The sequence below is a fragment of the Seriola aureovittata genome, chromosome 13 (assembly GCF_021018895.1).
Source record: "Seriola aureovittata isolate HTS-2021-v1 ecotype China chromosome 13, ASM2101889v1, whole genome shotgun sequence".
Classification (NCBI taxonomy): domain Eukaryota; kingdom Metazoa; phylum Chordata; class Actinopteri; order Carangiformes; family Carangidae; genus Seriola; species Seriola aureovittata.
Genome location: NC_079376.1, coordinates 25027385 through 25045948, shown reverse-complemented (window position 1 = coordinate 25045948; position 18564 = coordinate 25027385).

Below are 18564 nucleotides of genomic sequence, written 5' to 3'. Positions count from 1 at the left end.
ATGTATATAGTGTCATAAACAGAACACAACAACAATAGATGTCTACAAGAAAAAGGAAGAAACAAACAGAGAAAGAAAGTGGAGGACAATATAGGTTTTGGGTTTTTATGTTTTCAGGTTGTCTTGTGAACATGATATCTCTGTAACGCCTTCACAAAACGTCCTCAAATCTGGCACAAACATTCACCTGGACCTTAAAGATGAACTGATTAGATTTTGGTGGTAAAAGGTCAAAGGTCGAGGTCACAGTGACCTCGCAAAACACGGTTTTGTCCTTGTGAATACAATATCTTGACAACTTCCCAAGGGAATCCCTTCACGTTTGGTGCAAATATCCACTTGGACTCATGAACGAAGTCATTTGATTTGGGTGTTCAAAGGTCAATGTCAGTGTGACCTCACAAAACACTGTTTAGCCATTACTCAACATGTCATGCAGCAATTATGACAAAATTTCACATAAATGGTTCAAAGATGACTCTGGATAAACAGGGATGTAACCTGAAAGCAGTCTGAGTGGAGGAGGCAGACGGCCACCAGGAGGTGAATCTACTTTTTTAAAACTATGTTTCTTATCAGTCTTTCAATTGTATGGAAGTGTGGAAGTAAATCAATGAAGTACACCTTTAATGTTACATGCAGTGAAGTCTGGGATAAATCTGGGCTGCAGATACTACAGTTATGTTTTCTTGTTCACCTGACCAAGTGGTGAATTGTCAACATGTGTCATTCAGTCCCTGACTGCATCACAATAAGAACATGAATTCAGGACATGGAGAATGTAACCAAAGACACATTTTAATTCAACATGTTGTGGAGGACAGAGATCAGCTGGTCAGTGTGATCCCTCTTTGTTAAGATGAGTGAAAGTGTTGTTGCCCACTGTGGATATAATATAATATTCCTCACAGTGCGACAACAAACCCTGGGTGTCCTCTGTAGACAAAAGTGCTTCACTTCTAAATAATTACAATATGCAAATGAGGAAGACTCGAGCGTTTAGCCATTGTGAGAGGTTAAAAGCTGTATTATCGCATGAAGTGCGTGTGCAAGCAGGATCAAAGCTGACAAAACATCCATTTGTTCACACATCAAACAGCCAGACGCCGGCTCAGAATCACACATCGGCAACAAGGATCAAATCAAACATGGAAATATTTGTGATGAACATAATAGAAGCTCCGTGGGCGTTTTTCTTGTCTGAAGTCAGAAGCAGGATTAAAATGGGTCGAGTAGATGGGGACAACATCAACAAGTTTACTGTAGACTTCCTGATTCAAACCAAAGGGGACATGTTGATGACTTTCACCTTCATATCTCTTTATTGTTCATTTTATTGCATCATTTCCCACTTCTGTCCTAAACTTGTTGTGACTACAAAAGCCTCAAAGATCAGGGTAGAAATTCAGTGGAAGTCTAAACCTTTTTTCACTCAGGAAGACGTAAAAATAACAGCAATAAACTTTCCTGAAACCCAGCTCACCGACACACCTTTTACTGGTTTTTCTGTTTCCTTTCTGTCTGTCCCTTGTGGCTCAAGCATTTAATGATGTTATCATACGGTCTCTTGGATGACATTTACACAGGTGTGTGCAGTTATAACACTTATTGGTTTGGGTTATATTATGTGTCAGGACGGCCCGTGCTGCTGCTCGGTTAGCTGCACTTTAAGGTCTAATATAGGTTTAAACATGAAATGTGTGGGACTAAATCATTGCTCCTCAGAGGCTGCAGTTAAATTGCACCTTTCATTTAGTCTGAACCAGCTGCTGGTTTCCTGTGGAAATCACCTAAATGCCAACAGACACTGAGGTCAGAGTCTGAGGTAAACTACAACAGTTAGTTCAGACCAAGTCATTTGATTGGACGAGAGTCATTCCATGAGTGCTGATATAGAGTACAACAGCACTAGGACTTTTAACTCATGTATCACTCCGCCTCACAGGTGTTTTATTAACCATTAATTAGCGTTACATTAACGGTCGTTATCTGTCTGGTCTGAAAGCGCACTAAAAAGTTACTGGAGGTCGTCCACGGAGAGCAGAAAACACTTACACGTTTTGTGATCCAGTTTCTCCACAAATTTGGATTCAGAATTGAAGCTTATTGTAGAACATGACAACGAGACAGGGCATGTGTTTGTAAAAAACCCACATTTGAAGTGTTGAAGTGTTGAATATGCGAGTGAAGAGGGTCCTTAAAAGGTTATCGACATGATCAATCATTTAAATTCTAACCTTAACCCCGAGATAACCTTCTCTGAATAAATAATGTTTAATTAGTCATGTTGATTAATTATTAATAATTAAGACAAATTGAGTGCAGATTGTAGGTGTGTAAATTGACTAATACAATAATAATATGAAGTTATACCAACTACTACTACAAATAATAATACATATGCATACTGTTAATGTAAAATGAGGGTTATAGTCCAGTATCTGTGAGCTTTTGAAATGTTGCAGTTTTTAACTCATCTTTGAAGAAATGTACATAACCTTAAAAAAGATAAGCCTGATGTTGTGTTTTATATCAATCTTTAAATTCTATGTAAACATGTTGGTCTCTATTAATACTTTCTGACTTTGCTGCCCTGTCTTTGACTCTAACCTCTCAAAATGTGGAGTGTCTTTTTTAAAAACAGATATTTCCTGCAACAGCTGGATCCTGCAGTTTTTATCCAAAGTTGCTCAAACAGGAGGGAATAGTGTATTTTTCAGGGACTATTTTCAGCTTCAGATTACATTAAATCCACATTTGTTGCTGCTGCGAGTACTTGCAGCAGCAGGACAGTGTGTGAGGGATTGATTCCAAATAAACAACAGAGCGTGTGTGTGTGTGTGTGTGTGTGTGTGTGTGTGGTTATGAAAGACCATGTCACCCAGTGCAACAGTGTAGCTCACTGATGTGCTGCAGGTTTGAATCACATTCTACAGTTACACACATGGCAGGCCTTCTGAAAACCACCATGATAATCCAGAGTAACTGGGACATTTGCTGTTGAATATTTGAATTTGTGCCATTTTCTTGTAAATGATACGACGACCAAAGACTGGATTCAAATTGGGAGATAGTCAATGAAACCAAAGCTATCTACGTGGCACTGAAGGTACATGAGGAAATTTGTTGTGTTTTGTTATTTGGTTGAGAAAATCAGAAATCTTCCCCGTCATGCTTGTTCATGCACGTTTATGCTGTGTCAGTGTGTAAGCATTCATTCATGTGGACCTGCAGCTCCTGTACCCTCACACTGTCACAGTCAGCATAAAGCTGTGAGTTTGCATTATGCAAATGTCTGTTAGTTCTGTACATCGTCTTTAAATTGATAACGCCGGCATGCCCGCTGTAAATTACACTCATAAATCTGACCAAGGTGCTTTTAAATGTGCTCATTAAGAAGCTAATGTTTCGTCCTCCTCCCCCTTCCCTGGGATCAACATTACCTGTGTGATTGGATATGGCAGGATTATTGATTATGGGCGATTTGAATATGCGAATGAAACGTGAAGGAAGTATCTTCTATGTGATGTTTATTCATACAATTTATCAGTCATGTTAGGCTGGTATTGGCCTTGATCAATCAGTCTGAAACACTGAAGGGTGATAAAGTGATGTTTCCTCTTTAGCCTTTTGATTATTGGAAAGACTGGTACCGCTTTACAATAGGACGACCCTTATAAAGGATTTATGAATGGTTTATAACTAGTTTATTAATAAACTTAACTTGCCCACATGTCATATCTGCACTGTTAAGCCTTAGTTAACCACTGTGAGCATCTTAACGTTCTTAATTGTTCTGCACAGTTGATATTAAAGTAGAGATGCTTTCTGCTGGTTGCTCTCTTCTTCATCACTCCAGCTAGAACACAGGTGGGAACCTTCCTTTACCTGGTGAACTGCTCACTTATTCTTTGTTCCACTGTTCACATCTCTGTGATTCTCCCTCCATCATCTTCATGTTTCTTCATCTCATTTTACAACCATTTATTATCAGTTACAAACATTTGTAACTGGCGAAAGGCCTTATTGTAAAATGTGAAACACATCATTATTATGAAAGGAGCTACAGTATATGCTTTAGGCAAGTTTTTCTATTGCTACATAGCTAACATTAGCATTAGCAGTTGTTTACTTACCAAAGCCTTCAGCCATCGTTGTGTTTACATTACAAGAGGTTAAAATAAGTCTTCTGAGCAGCTGCTTCATCAGGACAGACTGAATGTATCAGGAGGTGACGAGACTTAGCTAGCTGGTTAGCATGCTAATTTCAGAAGAAGAAAAAAAAAGAAGAAAAGTAAAGGAAGTGATGTTCTCATAGATAATAACAAATAATAGTAAATTATTATAAAGATTAATGAGTATTAAGCATTAACTTGATCCTGCCAAATAGTGATCATCAATGTATGAAAACTGTGTTATAACTTGTTTATAATAGTTTATTCATGATTTATAAAGTGTTAACAACTGAATTAATGAGCTCATTATAAAACATTTATAAATCTTTTATAAGAGTAGTCTTATTGTCAAGCGGTACAGAAAGACTCAAACTACACTGATTATGAGCAAATGTATTATTTTCTTTCATTCAGAAAGCCAGAAACTGTGTGTGGTGCTGAAGCTGGTGTGTCGGTGCTGGAGTGATGCTCCTTAAAACACAACGTTTACTGCAACAAAGTGTTTTTCCTCTTTGCAATTAACCTGACAGGAGGCCCTTCCCCCAGGTAGGGAGAGAACAGTGACATGCAGGAAGCTGATGATGCAAGCAGGGCATCAGCACAAAGGGCTCTGGAGAGAAGCTATCCTTGGCTAGCCTGCCGTTAGCGAGTTGCCATTGACCTTGTCCTTTCTCCTGCACCAGCGACTGTAGAGGAATTAGATGTAAAATGTGGACAGAGTGGAGCCTTGTGAGGTCGGAGAAATCAAGGAGAAACGCTCAGAAATGAGAAGTATTAATTGTTTCTCTAAGTCCTTGGTCTGACCAGGAAGTAAAATACAGGTGACTTATACTGTATTCTTACTGGACTCCTCAATAGCAAGGTGTGAAGAATTACTATGCAGTAATTTAGGGACCTGTAACAGAGAAAATCTTACTTTGTTTGATTAATATTTCCTGCTGAGAGATATGGATGACTGCACTCAGACTTGGTTGCATTGCTAAAGCAGTTTGTTATAAATCCATGTAGGGAGGAGTTCTTTGACTTTCCTGTAGCTCTCGGCTCTGTCGTCATTAATCAAGGGGCTCTGTACTGTGTGTTCAAGCTGTGCTAGTAGTTTAGTGTCTGTGCTTGGATAGGGGGTAGGGATCAGAAAGAATACATTATCATACACTGTAAGTGGGTATGACAAGGAGGGCTGTGATGATTGCAACCAATCATATTCACTGCCTTCATCCCCTTTACACACAGGCCTCCTCCCATCATGATGACATTTAATCTCCACAAGCTGTCAACCTTCACACACAGAAAATACTGCAAGTCTTCTGGCTCAATACCGTCTCCAGCCAACATCTACTCGCCCGCTGCAGGTAAGACAGCACGGCCACCATCATCGTGAGAAGGTGGATGGCGACTGATCGGGCGTGTCATCCGAAGAGAGCAGGGCAACATCACCTGAACTGCCCCTCATTGGACGGAAAACAAAAAAAGAGGCAGGACCCAAGAACACCTGGTGCTGGACAGTGGAAGAAGAGCTGAAGACCCTACACCACATCTGGGGTACAGATGTGGTGATCCTTTGTTGCCGCCCTGCATGCCAACAGGCATAACAGACAGTATGTAATTAAAAGTAACTAATCACATTATTGTCAACTGTTCAGGTTTAGATGAAAGTAAATAAAAGACACTCCTCTCTACACAGTGCTAAAACTTAGAACAATTTCTTGTACATTCTCGTTTAAACTTAACCTCATCTCATGCGTACACATTTCAGCAGTTGCAGGTTCACCCAATGTATCAGACATACAGTCATTTACATCTTTTGGCCAGTAAAATATCTTAATACAAGCATTCACAGGATATTAAACAGCAACATAAGCATCAGAAGCAGCGGAAATCTACTACAAAACATTATGTTAATATCATGTTCATTTAGTCTAGTTAGAGTCTGAAGTACTCTCCTTGTCCTACTATTCTACCTGTCAAATAATATGAATATTCACCTAATGTATTAAAACAAGGAAAACATTGTATTACGGTCTGTGTTGAGACAGCTGCAGGTTACAATGCCTTGTAGTCTTTGGTCTCAACTAGTGTTGGTGGTTTTAATGTCTTGTTTATTTATTTGCTGCCACCACAAACAATTTCCTTTGTTAAAAAAAAATAAATAAAAAATCTAATGCTGGAACTTTTCCAGGAACCCAGGAATCTTTCTGGAACCCATATGAACTTAACCTGACAATTGACTTGAGTTTAATTTTAAAGTTCCTATATTTTACACTTTTGATGATGATTTTGATTTTGAATTGATGTTAAGTCCAACTATGATATTAGAGAATGTTTATTTTCTTTAATAGGACTGAGAGAGAGAGAGAGCTAACATTACCTATTGCTGAGCCAATCAGAAGAGAGGAGGCTCTGAGCCTCTCTGGCGGGGCTTGGGGCATGGCTGAGAGCTGTGACTGCTTTGTTGTGACATCACAAAGTTCCAGAAGTCCTGACGGCTGGTTTTAAGGCTCAGTTCCTGAATACAGCTTGTGTGCATTTCTCTGTGGACTGAGGCTTTGATACTTTCACAGTATTAATATAGAACCTAGACCTGATTTATAATCAAACGACACATGGACATCTACCTTTATACTATATGGACCTTTAATTCCAGGCTCCAAAGATATTACTGTGTGGGGGTAAGAGTACTTTCTAGTGACCTAGCAACTACTGAGGTGAAGTTTGTGTTGCTGACCATCACTGATTGTCTAAATACGAGCCCCAAATGCACTCTTGCTCAGTTCCTTGTACTATCTCCCAAACCTTCTTCTTTTTTTTTTTCAATTCTGTTTTTATTGTGATTTTCCTGGTTTACATATTCATTCACATATCAATTCACCAGTCTCATCCATTCATCTGTAAATTACAACTGAATTGCACAGTAATACATCCACGATTCCACTGACCATACAGATAGGGATGATTGGACCTCCCTCATCACACAAAAGATGAAATTATTAAAATACAAAAATTGAGAACTTAACTCCTTAGGCTTAGAACAAGAATGCAGGGGTGCACATCTGTTATACTAGAGAAAAAAAAAAAAAATACTGATGCATAAGGGTTGAATAGGAAAAGCATAGATGAAAAAAGAAAATGGATATAAGACCTGGTACTAGACAAACGATGGACGGATCGGAGTGACATATCTAATCCATCTATCCCATCTTTTCAAAAACAGATCCTGTTTTAGTCTTATAGCAAAAGTAATTCTTTCCATCTTAAAAATGTTATAAATGATGTCAAACCACTCGTCCACTGTAGGTTTTTCTAATTTTAGCCACTTCCTTGTTATAGCTTTTCTAGAAGCGGCACTTAGAATCTGAAATAAGTATTTGTCATCATTTTCCGATGGTAAAACTCCTAAATATAATGATACAAAAGTAATGTCTGTCTGAAATACTTTTTGCAAAATGTTGTGGACCTCCTGCCAGAAAGTCAACAGTATTGAACAAGACCAAAATATGTGAAAATGATTTGCCTCTAGGCATCCGCATTGTCTCCAACATAGAGATGAATTGGAATAGTGTTCCCAAACCTCCTTCAGTTGCAGTGGGAACACAAACTGGATTGGACGAAAGGAACTTTTAGGACTTTGAGTTTTTGTCGCGTACCGATCCATAATACATGCTCATAATAAGGTTTTTACATTTTTCAGTTTCAAATCAGCATCTCAGACTTCCCATCCAACTGTAGCTGGACCTGCATCCAGAGACTGATCATTTCACACAGTTAATTGAACCAGTCACTCACTACCCCCTCACAATTACTGCTGCAAATCATATCTTTAATAGAACACTGGGTTTAATCTAACATGCATGCTCACATAAACCTCAGAGTCATTTATTCAGGGGAGAGGGTTAATGCTTTGGCAGACTGCTGTTAATTGAGACGCAGGAAAGGCTCCCCCGGCTCCCTCCTGCAACATTCCTTGAATATGGAGGGATTTTATTTGCCCTCTCCTGGGCCTCAGCAGCCATATGGTGCTGGGAATGCTTTTATTCACAGAAACAACAACGCGAGAGGAGAGCTGCAGCGTGTGAAAGGTGCTATTGTTAAAATGGCAAAGAGGAATCAATACTATAACGTGAGTAACATGTGTCACATCATGCAAATGACAGCACTTATACGTTAATGTCAGTAATTACACAACATAAAGAGCCCCCATAAAAAATGTAGTTGCATCCTTCTGAAGGACAAACTGAAGACAAGCTGACAGCTACAAAGACCAGACAAACAACATATGAAGAGGTGAACTTAAACTTGAAATTTATATGTGTTAACTGGATGGACCCCATTGAGAAAAGGAACATTCACATGTAGCTTTTCGTTTTTCATTTAACCCTAACCCCGATCTCTGAAAAATGTCTTGTTCAGTTTCAAACAGCTGTTAGACCAGATCATGTGAATGGATTTTTACAGACCCAGAGTCTCCTCAGAACATGACATCCTCGGACTCAAGGATCAACTAATTAGATTTTGGTTGGTCAAATGTCAAAGGTCAAGGTGACCTCACAGAACACACAAACTCACAAATTCATACATTTATGTCACAATTTAACTGAAATGTATAAGAGGGTAAAATGAAGTGATGACATTTTATATCCAAAAGGTCAAAGGTTAACTTCACTGTGACATCATAATGTTCTGTATAAACACTTCTGGCCATTATTCAACACTGTAACTCAGGAAGGAGAGACTGTGACCATGTTTACTTTAACTTAGCTGGTTGGTGGAGGAAACAACCAGGAGGAGGTGGTTCTTGTTTTACTCAGTGTTCCTCTGTCTAATTTTACACTGTGCTGCCAATTTTTGGTTAGCTCTCTTTTGCAAAAAAGAGAATGTATCTTAAATAAAGTTCAAATAAATACAATCAAAAACAAACAAAAACAATAATAATAAATTGAGCAGGAACCAATTTTAACAAGCAAAACAGCTTCAATAGACAGTTTGTGAAATGGTAACTGTGCTGCATAGTCTTTACATTTCTCTTTCTAAAGCACAACAACCCCCCCCACCCCAGATGATGAGTTTTTTTTAACTGGTTATCTTTGATGCCTAAAACCCACAACAACATTAAACACGGACTATGATCTGAAGTAAGAAGATTTTGATGTTTAAAGTGAAACACATGAAAGAAGTGTTTTTCTGACACAGTTAAAGGTTGTGATGCTTCCGTGTGGATCACTGGCAGGTAGATTTGGAAATATATAAAAGCCCAGTAGACAGGAGAATGTGAGAGCTTTTGTAGTGTCTGAGTCAGCATGTGAGGCACACTACATCCCGACCCTCAAAGCATCTCGGTAGAAACTATTCGTTTGTTCATTATCAGCCAATTCAGGCGGTTTACCACCGTGAAACTAGACAACTACATGTCCCATGTGCCTGTTCTGCAGAGACACGGAGACAAACTGACATTTTTTTCTGGACATATGGCAAATAGCTTCCTCCAGCTTCACAAAAGCAGGAAGAGCCGGTGATGTCGGTGTCATTAGCGTCTGTTACATATGCCACACACATCTGTGCGGGCGCTCTGTGATAATGTGGATGGTGTTTAGAGCATCACACAGCTGCTGTCCTCTGTCGACTTTACCGACGATACGGATGAACCGCACTTTTTCATGTGATGCGTTTCTACAAATCGACATATTTTATTTTCCTTAGTTTTCCCCTCGAACAGATACGAGTTCAAATTCAGAGCTCGCCTGTTTATTTCCCGGAGTTTAAAGGAATGTTTTAGTTATATATTGGTCTTATTAGTTTTGTCATTTTTTTAAACACATTTGTTGATGATTCATCCGTTGAATCTTATTACTTGTGCTGCTGTGAAGCTCCTCCACAGGGATCGTTTAAGTTCCATCTATTTTCGACTTATTTGATGAAGATTGCAGTGTGTGTTTTTTTTTTTTTACTCGCATGTAGGTCACAATCCAGCTGCGTTTTGGCCATAAATCTGTAAAACGCAGTGCCATATAGAACAATTGTTGCTTTTGCCTCAGGGGTCACTCCCACATTGCCCCTTCGCTTTTTTTTATCCCAGCAGCCCTCATCTTTGTTCTCCAAAAACCCACATTTATGTAAAGCCGGCTGGTTGAGACTGCCAATGTGCTGTCGCGAAGAACAAAGAGCACGCTAAAGAAACAATATTGATTGTTGCAGATATGGTTTTTCTCTTGATTTAAATTCTAGGTCACAGCCCACAGGCTTCCTCTCCGACACTTTTCCTCAAGAACTGCAGGACATGTGAGCGGCAGCACAAAGAGCTGGAAGCTACGGATGAAAGGAAGAAAATAGAAATACTGAGTGAGAATGAGGGAATGTTTGAAGAATAAATCTGTGGTATCACTATATGTGAACTAAGATCATACTGCAGATCCAAACACTCTTAGACATCAACAAAAAGATACTTTTGTCTTTTGAAACTCCCTTTCAGAACTACACATGCTAGCATTTTCTGATCTCCTGCTCTTTTCATTAGGACGACATGGAGCTCCATATCTACCTCTGTATAATAATAATGTGAGGATGTCGGGGAGCGAGATGGGACACAATGAAACATGATTATGTTTCTCAGTTTATTTGCATGTCTCTGTATGGCCTGTGCAGACCAGGCAGTGCTAACGGCAGCAGCGGCATGTGCAAGAGGACTGCAGTCGGTGAAGTGGAATAGAGATTGGAGGGTGTGGGTGATTAATTATTGTCATCTTTATCATTGATCTCATAGATCTCAAAACAGCTGTGTGTGTGTGCAGCAGAGTACAATGTGTGCTTGGAGCTTGCGGTGTTGAGAAGACAGAGCCACAAACCTGCATGTCCTGTGTTATTTGTGGAGATACTAATAATGATTATATGTTTCTCATTTCAAGGAAAATAATGACTAATGTGTTTTTTTCAAAATGCCATCTTCATGATGTTTTGAGTTTCTATATTGGCAGCCAGGAAAGGCTCTGTGCAAACAGTAATTTATTTATTTGATAAATGAAATTATTTTTAAAAATAAGAAAGAAAAAGGGCAAGTTCTCTCTGGGAGGCAAAGCTGCAGGTGCTTCAGCCCCTCTGAGGTCTGTTTGTGCACATGCCTGAATAACCACACTGACTGTCCACACTGGCAGCAAATAGCATCTGCCAAAATAAAAAAACTAAAAAAAAACTAATTCATTCACTTGTTTCCAGAGATGACAAAATAAAGCATCTTTCTTCTCATTTAAGCTTTGATTTGAAGCTAACACCAGTCAAATCTAAAAATGTCAGAGCGGTGCATGTACTCTGAGGGAGGTGTGGAATACAATACATTCTCTTTTTACCTTTGTGAAGCCTTAATCCTTGACATCTTCCTTTTTTCACCTCCTGAAAAATTGATATTTGCTTTGAAGCCAAACTGTGGATGCACCCGTCACCCAGGAGACGCTCCTCACATCGACACACACACACACACACACACACACACACACACACACTCACTATAGCATGAACACACATGGTGCGGTGAAGTTGGATGTTCAGCCTTGAGTGTCTGACTCCTCCATCCTACATGTTCCTATGAGGTTACAGAAACAGACAGTAATGGTTTCGGAAAGCATGATTGATGAACACAGCACACTGTCCTCACCTTGGACACACACACGCACACACACACACACACACGCACACATGCACACGACACCCTCATTTCATAGAACATTGCTAAATGGAGGTTTACACCTATTATCATAATATCAGGGACATCTCTGGGAGAAGTCAGATGGCGTCTGTAGCTACAGGGAGGAGCTGATGGGCTGCAGCACTTAGAGCAGACATGAACCATCTCGGTGGCGGAGAGAGGATGGAGGGATCGTCAGTTTGTCACACCAAGGAATCGACTTGTATGGGGAGTTCTGCAAAATTCAGATTTCTACAAACAATGAAATATTATTTAACAATTATGAATATGGAACAGTTCTGACTTAAAAGGGTCACGGCAGCATAGTCAATACGTTTTGAAACTTATTCCGGGGCTGCAGCTTCACTCTGTCATCCTGGAACAATGATAATAACAACAACGATAATAATAATAATAATAATAATAATAATAATGACACATTAGCTATTCCCTTGTTCACAGAGTGGGCATGCAGCACTACTGCTACTGGTTCCTTGTCCTCATCTGAGACACACATGTGTTTGACATGTTATTATTTTACTGTTTAATGTAAAGAATAAGTGCTGCTGATTATTTTTGTTAGTTTCATAATTTCCATTATAAAACTTGGTGAAATGATTTCAGGTTGTGTGTTATTACTTCTTGATTATTTTATCAACACTGTGATAAAGCTGATGGCTGTGATAATGGTCACTATAATCATGATAAAAAATGTTAAACCGTTTCATCGCTAAGTGTAAGTATTCACATTTTTCAAATGACCTTTTATTTTTGAATGAATTCTTAAATCTTTTGATGAACAAATAAAATGTTTGTTTCCATAGAAGAGAACAGTGATGGCATGATCACCTAACAACACAAATTGTATTTACAACACACTGTACACTCTGTGTGTGTGTGTGTGTGTGTGTGTGTGTGAGTACACCGCAGTGAGAGCAGATGAGTGGATCTTTTATTTGACTTTGCAGGGGTGTGGGTCAAATGTTCTTCGACCCAAACGGTGATGTCGCAGTGTGTGTGTGTGTGTGTGTGTGTGTGTGTGTGTGTGAGTACACCGCAGTGAGAGCAGATGAGTGGATCTTTTATTTGACTTTGCAGGGGTGTGGGTCAAATGTTCTTCGACCCAAACGGTGATGTCGCAGTGTGTGTGTGTGTGTGTGTGTGTGTGCGTGTGTGTGATAATTGCTGTGGGACACGGCCAACCAGAGAACACACATATCGATCAGGATGTTAGGTGAGAGTGTTTCCTTTCATCCAGCGGCCAACAGCTCCAGAGTGCTGCTGGGGTTGCCTTGTTTTGCACTTAGCTAATTGCCTCAGTGAGAAGCCGAGCTCTCCTCCAGCTTCACCACTGTCCACTCTTTATTGACATTTGCTCACGGTGTTTGGACAGAGAGAGAAGTATATATTGCTTTCTTCTCAATCTAAAAACCTGGAAACACACGCTCTCTGGTGTTGTTCACCAGGAGAGACAGAACAATGTTAAAAAGGAAAAACAGAAAGTTTGTTTGTTGAAAATTCAACCTTGTCTCTGAACAACCTCCTTCTCCTGCGTTAACAGGAACTTCTGAGAAGAAATAAAATGCTGACCGGATCACAAGTCTCATCAGTGAAACAAGAAAACAGTCATATTGAACATGTTCAAAAGTCTCAGTAACTCAAAGATGATCATTTAAAGTGAGACCGACAAGGACAGATAAGCCTGTACTCACTGCATCACACATGTATATTGCGGCTTAACTTAATATTTAAAAATCAACTTCATCAACAGGAAAAAAGTCAGTTCACAGTTATTAAATATGTCTGTGGAAATTAATGTTGAAGAACTTTTTATTCAGGGTAAATTCAGCTGACTGCAGCTTAGTGAAGATCAAAATGAGCGACCACAGAGAAATGGAAGTGATATTATTATTATTATTATTATTATTATTATATCAAGACTGTCGTTGAGTTTTGTTTTCCTCTCGTCACTTTTTAAATTGGTGTTATATAATTTGAGGAATGCAAATGGGAACAATTGTCATAACTGATTGCTGTCAAATTGCACCGAAAATACACAGATTTACTGCGCAGCCTGTAGAGGTGTTTGTTTTGTGTGCCTGCAATTTGCTAATTGTTTCCTGGGGATTTTAATAAGGTAAACAACCATTTAAACTGTAAATATTCTTTCTTAGAAAGTCTCCACTGTCTACAAATTTCAGTTTTGTACATGACCAGTTGACTTGCAGACTCAATCATTCTTCACTCCAGTGTTTCCCAAACTTCTTCTTCTACTAAAATAAAACTCACAGATCACCAAACTGAACATCCCCAAAACCAACATTGCTACTACTTCAGTAGTGTTGTGGCGAGAACAGAAGAATGTCACCTGGGACAGAGTTTTTTTTTCAGGGGGGGTGGGGGGGGGGGGGGGGGGGGGCAGTTTGATGTCCTTATTGGATAGGACAGGAAAGAGAGGAAGGAAACGCAGGAATAGAGAATAGGGGATGACACGCAGCAAAGAGTCCAGTCAGCCCAAATGCAACTTGGGTGTTGCTGCTCAAATCATTTGCTTCCATGTCGTCTCTGCTCTAAGCGCTTGTCTTTCTGGTCGTCTCTACCTGAAATAGACTTTTAATTCTGGGTAACGCCTGCACCTCACACACTGTACCGCAACAAGTGCTGCCATTCATGAAGCATTAAAATTATCACACACATATGAGCGCTGTCATCAAACACAGAGTTTCAGTCGTGGTCAGAACATTGTTAAAAAAAATCTAACTGTTGGGTCCGTTATGTCTGAGGTTTCATTAGATTTTCTTAATTGAACCAGTATTAGTCCTCCGCTCCATGATCTTGTGTGTGTTGTCTGTGTTTGATAGTTAACAGGCTGATTCCTGGTTAAATGTAGCTCAAACCCAAAGCAGGCTAACTGTTAGCTTCATCCACATCTCCTCCTCCTTCAAACGTCACACTGTAGACAGTGTCACAAAACGATCGGTTACAGTGAAGTCCAACAACACTGTAAAACAAGCAGTTCAAATTATAATGTTTGAAATTACTATTGAAAACAACACATACACACAGACACTATGAGAAACTCGACATTTGATTTACGCTACGAGTCAAGTGTGTTTCTTAAAACCGACCTTTTTCAGTGACTAAGAAATTGGTGACCTTCCAGCTTCCCTGCAGCAGCGCAGCCTCAAAAGGCAAGTAAGACACACCCAGAAATAGGTTTCTTTATTATGACTGTTTTCCAGCCTTCCTCTCTTAGACCTGAGGACATCAGAACCATGAAAATAACATATGAAATAATGTAGTAAACAAAAAAGGGTCAAAATTCTAGTGGATTCTTCATTTCCCTCGATGACAGCTCTGCACAATACGGACATCTTAAAGAGCTTCACGAGACGGTCACCTGGAGCAGGTGTTCCTCCTCAAGAGTTAATTAGTGGAATTTCTTGCCTTCTTAGTGTTTGAGACCAACAGTTGTGTCGTGTCATGGTGGTGTTGGCGTACAGTAAATGAACTGTACTGATCTATATTATGTCAACAACTGATGGACTATTAGAAGCAACAGTCCATCATTACTCTAAGACAGTGCAGTAAAAACCATCAAATGCTGCGATGAAACCGGCTCTCATGACTGTGTGGTATGTAATGTATGTAGTTAACAATAAACCTTTGAATTTCAGGTATTGTTAGGTGACTGCTTCCACAGTTTGAGCTAATTGTCATAGATTTAACTGGACTGGTTCTATCCTTGAATAAAGGAGTGCATGTGAACCCTGTTTCACGTAAGTCTGAAACATGTATACATATGGACTGGCCCTCAGAGAGTCACTCTACAGAGGCCTCGCTACACCTTTGACTCTTTCCACAGGTTACGGCTTCTCCACAAAATCCTCTACTCCGCCTCAGCGGACAGAAACGTACTCACATTGGCTCGCCTCCGCCTCCTTCCCCAGCTGTGCAGCCACTGCTGCAGGAGCAATGGGAGGCCCTCTGTGAGCCAAGAGCCAGCATGAAGGCATTTATCTTTGCTGTGCTCACTTCCTCTCAGCAGCTTACCGTCTTCCATCCTGTCTGCCTGATGGATCTCACGGGTCCCAGAAGCTGGCATCTGCTTCAAAGCTGAATCTGTTCCATGCCCGCCCTGCGAGCTGACAACCTCTCCCGCTCTTGGTTTTGTTTAATCACAGATTTCTGTCAGGCTGCCTTTTTCGGGTCTTAGGTTGTCGTTGTTCCCATCAGTCCCAGCTTTCTTTATTCACCATAAAGGAAGGAATTACTTCTCTGCCGTGGGGGGAGTTTAGGAGAAACCATAACCTTCCAGGTGAATGTCTGCCTTTGTTTCCTGTTTACTACAGTTTAATTATGAACTGGAGGAGACAAATGATGCACAACTCTGTTATCATACTTGTAAGTGTGTACAAGACAGTGTTAAGTCATCATTCTGCTTCAAGTGAGATCAACTTACACACACACACACACACACATACACACACTAGTTTTTGATCTTCTATCCCTGTGAGACATGACAATGTGTTTGCTACACATAATTGCATTTTGTGGAGATGCTATCGGCCCACAGCCTTTAATAATGATTTCTGCTGGATGACCCGCTGCTGAGTGGGAGCTTTCAGCGGCTGGTAACTTCAGACGGCGTGGCAGAGTGAATGTCAGAGACAACACAGTGGCAGACAGACAAGCTGTCTGGAGCCTGTGGTTATTGGCCTCATTGATCGAGACAGATGCTTTGCTGAGCTGAGGGACACTCTGGCAAATAGAGGCTGAGATCCACAGAAGACTCAGCAGCGTGCGAGGTGGCACACCTCTGTCTGATCATCACTTCTGGTCCCGGGTGTCGGGTGTTCCTCGCTGATGTGACTTTGCCCTGGACAAGTGGCATCGATTGAACATGGGACAACAGCGTGATGACCGATGAGCAAACAGGCTGCAGTATTTCTCTGCTATTCTGAACTATTCTGAATGTGTCAACATAAACATCTGTGACCAACTTTCTTAATGATCTTTTGAAGTCTAACTTTTGAAAAAGACCATTTTGAAAAGGAAAACCATCAGTTTCTTGTCTTACTCTACAGTAATAGGTAGGTATTCAAATATGGGCCCAGTCTTAAATAACAGTGGCTGGGCAAAAAATACTGATGAAGGAGGGGAAATATTACCTACATTAAAATACCAATTCAATACAGTGTCTGTTTCCGGAGCACTAATTTCATCAGAGTCAAATTATACTCACAAATCTGCTGCGCTGAGGTTTGGTTTTTAATAACAACAAGTTTTCATCATTACAAGTTCATTCCAATCAACTTCAACAATCACCATTTTTTCATTTGCTATTAAGCTTCTTAAATGTCACGTCCATCAGTAGATGTGTTTCACAGGAGAAGTGAAAGCCTTGACCTGCTAATGCTGCCATCCAACTTCAGTAGAGATTAAAGTGGCTGTTCTGATCGAGCAACATTTCCACACCCAGCGCCGCACTGCCAGTGTGGTTAAATACTACAGTCACAGAGAGAGCTGATGGAGACACATATTTACATTTTTATTTGCAGAAATAAAAAAATAATTAAAAAAATCATCATGAAAATCTTGCACAGCACTTTAACTGAAATGTTACTCCTGCCAGAATGTAATTAGACTGGTCAAGTATAGAAGCAAGGTTCAATTGAAAAAAAAAAAAAAAAGCCAAAATATATATATATAGATATATTTCCCATAGTCTGCTATTAGTTAGCCCCCAATGAGTTACACGTTGAGTTACTTGAATGAACCTGAATGTTAAACTAAACACACGCTTCAGTGGAAGAAATACCACTCAGTGACACCTGACCTTTTGTACAAGGAGATAAGTTGTGCCAGTGACACAAATTTGCTAAAATGGGATTGCTGACTTAGAAATTGTGCAGAATCTTAAATGTTTCCTCTTCAATTTTACATGACTTTTCTGATTTTTGAATGTTCGGTTTGGTTATTTATATATTTTTTCTTCTCTCTTCTCCTGCATCTACTGTGTGAGTGTTATATGTTGCAGGTTAAATAGGACAGGAGGAGACAGAGAGTGTATCTATAGTTTTACATTCACATCCACACATCTGGCAAAGTTACCAGACTTGTACCTAATGAATAAAGCAAGCACATGCTAAAGGGACGCTTCTCAAAATCTTCACTGTTTGGACATTAGAGCCTTGTATGACCCATGATCGTATCTGCTCCTCAGTTGCTCACTTGTGTGTTATAACTGTTGGAATATTGTAATACTTTGGTAGACGTCCAACAATAAAACAGAAAGCTGCTTAATTAATGAGTGTGAGTTAATTATTGTAGACTGTTAAAGTTAGATATTCACTCTACAAATATTGAACACAAAGTTTTTTATAATCCCCAGTACTGATGAGAAGGAGAATTTATATACTGTTTGGCACCGGTATAACATCAGTCCTATTAACTGCAAAGAACATCGAAGAAATCTTTTTTCCAATGCAACAACTCTTCTATCTACTGATAATTCAAACAGAAATTTAATGCCCATCATTACCCAACATTTTATATTCAGAAAATGAATAGGAATCGTATGGTAGAAGTCTACCAGCTACCGCTCTGTACAGAACACAAGTCCCACTAATCTACCAATTCACTTTGCCGTGACGTTTACATTCACTGATCTTTGTTAAAAGCTTCCACAAGATAATGATGTTTTTCTATCCACTTTCCGAA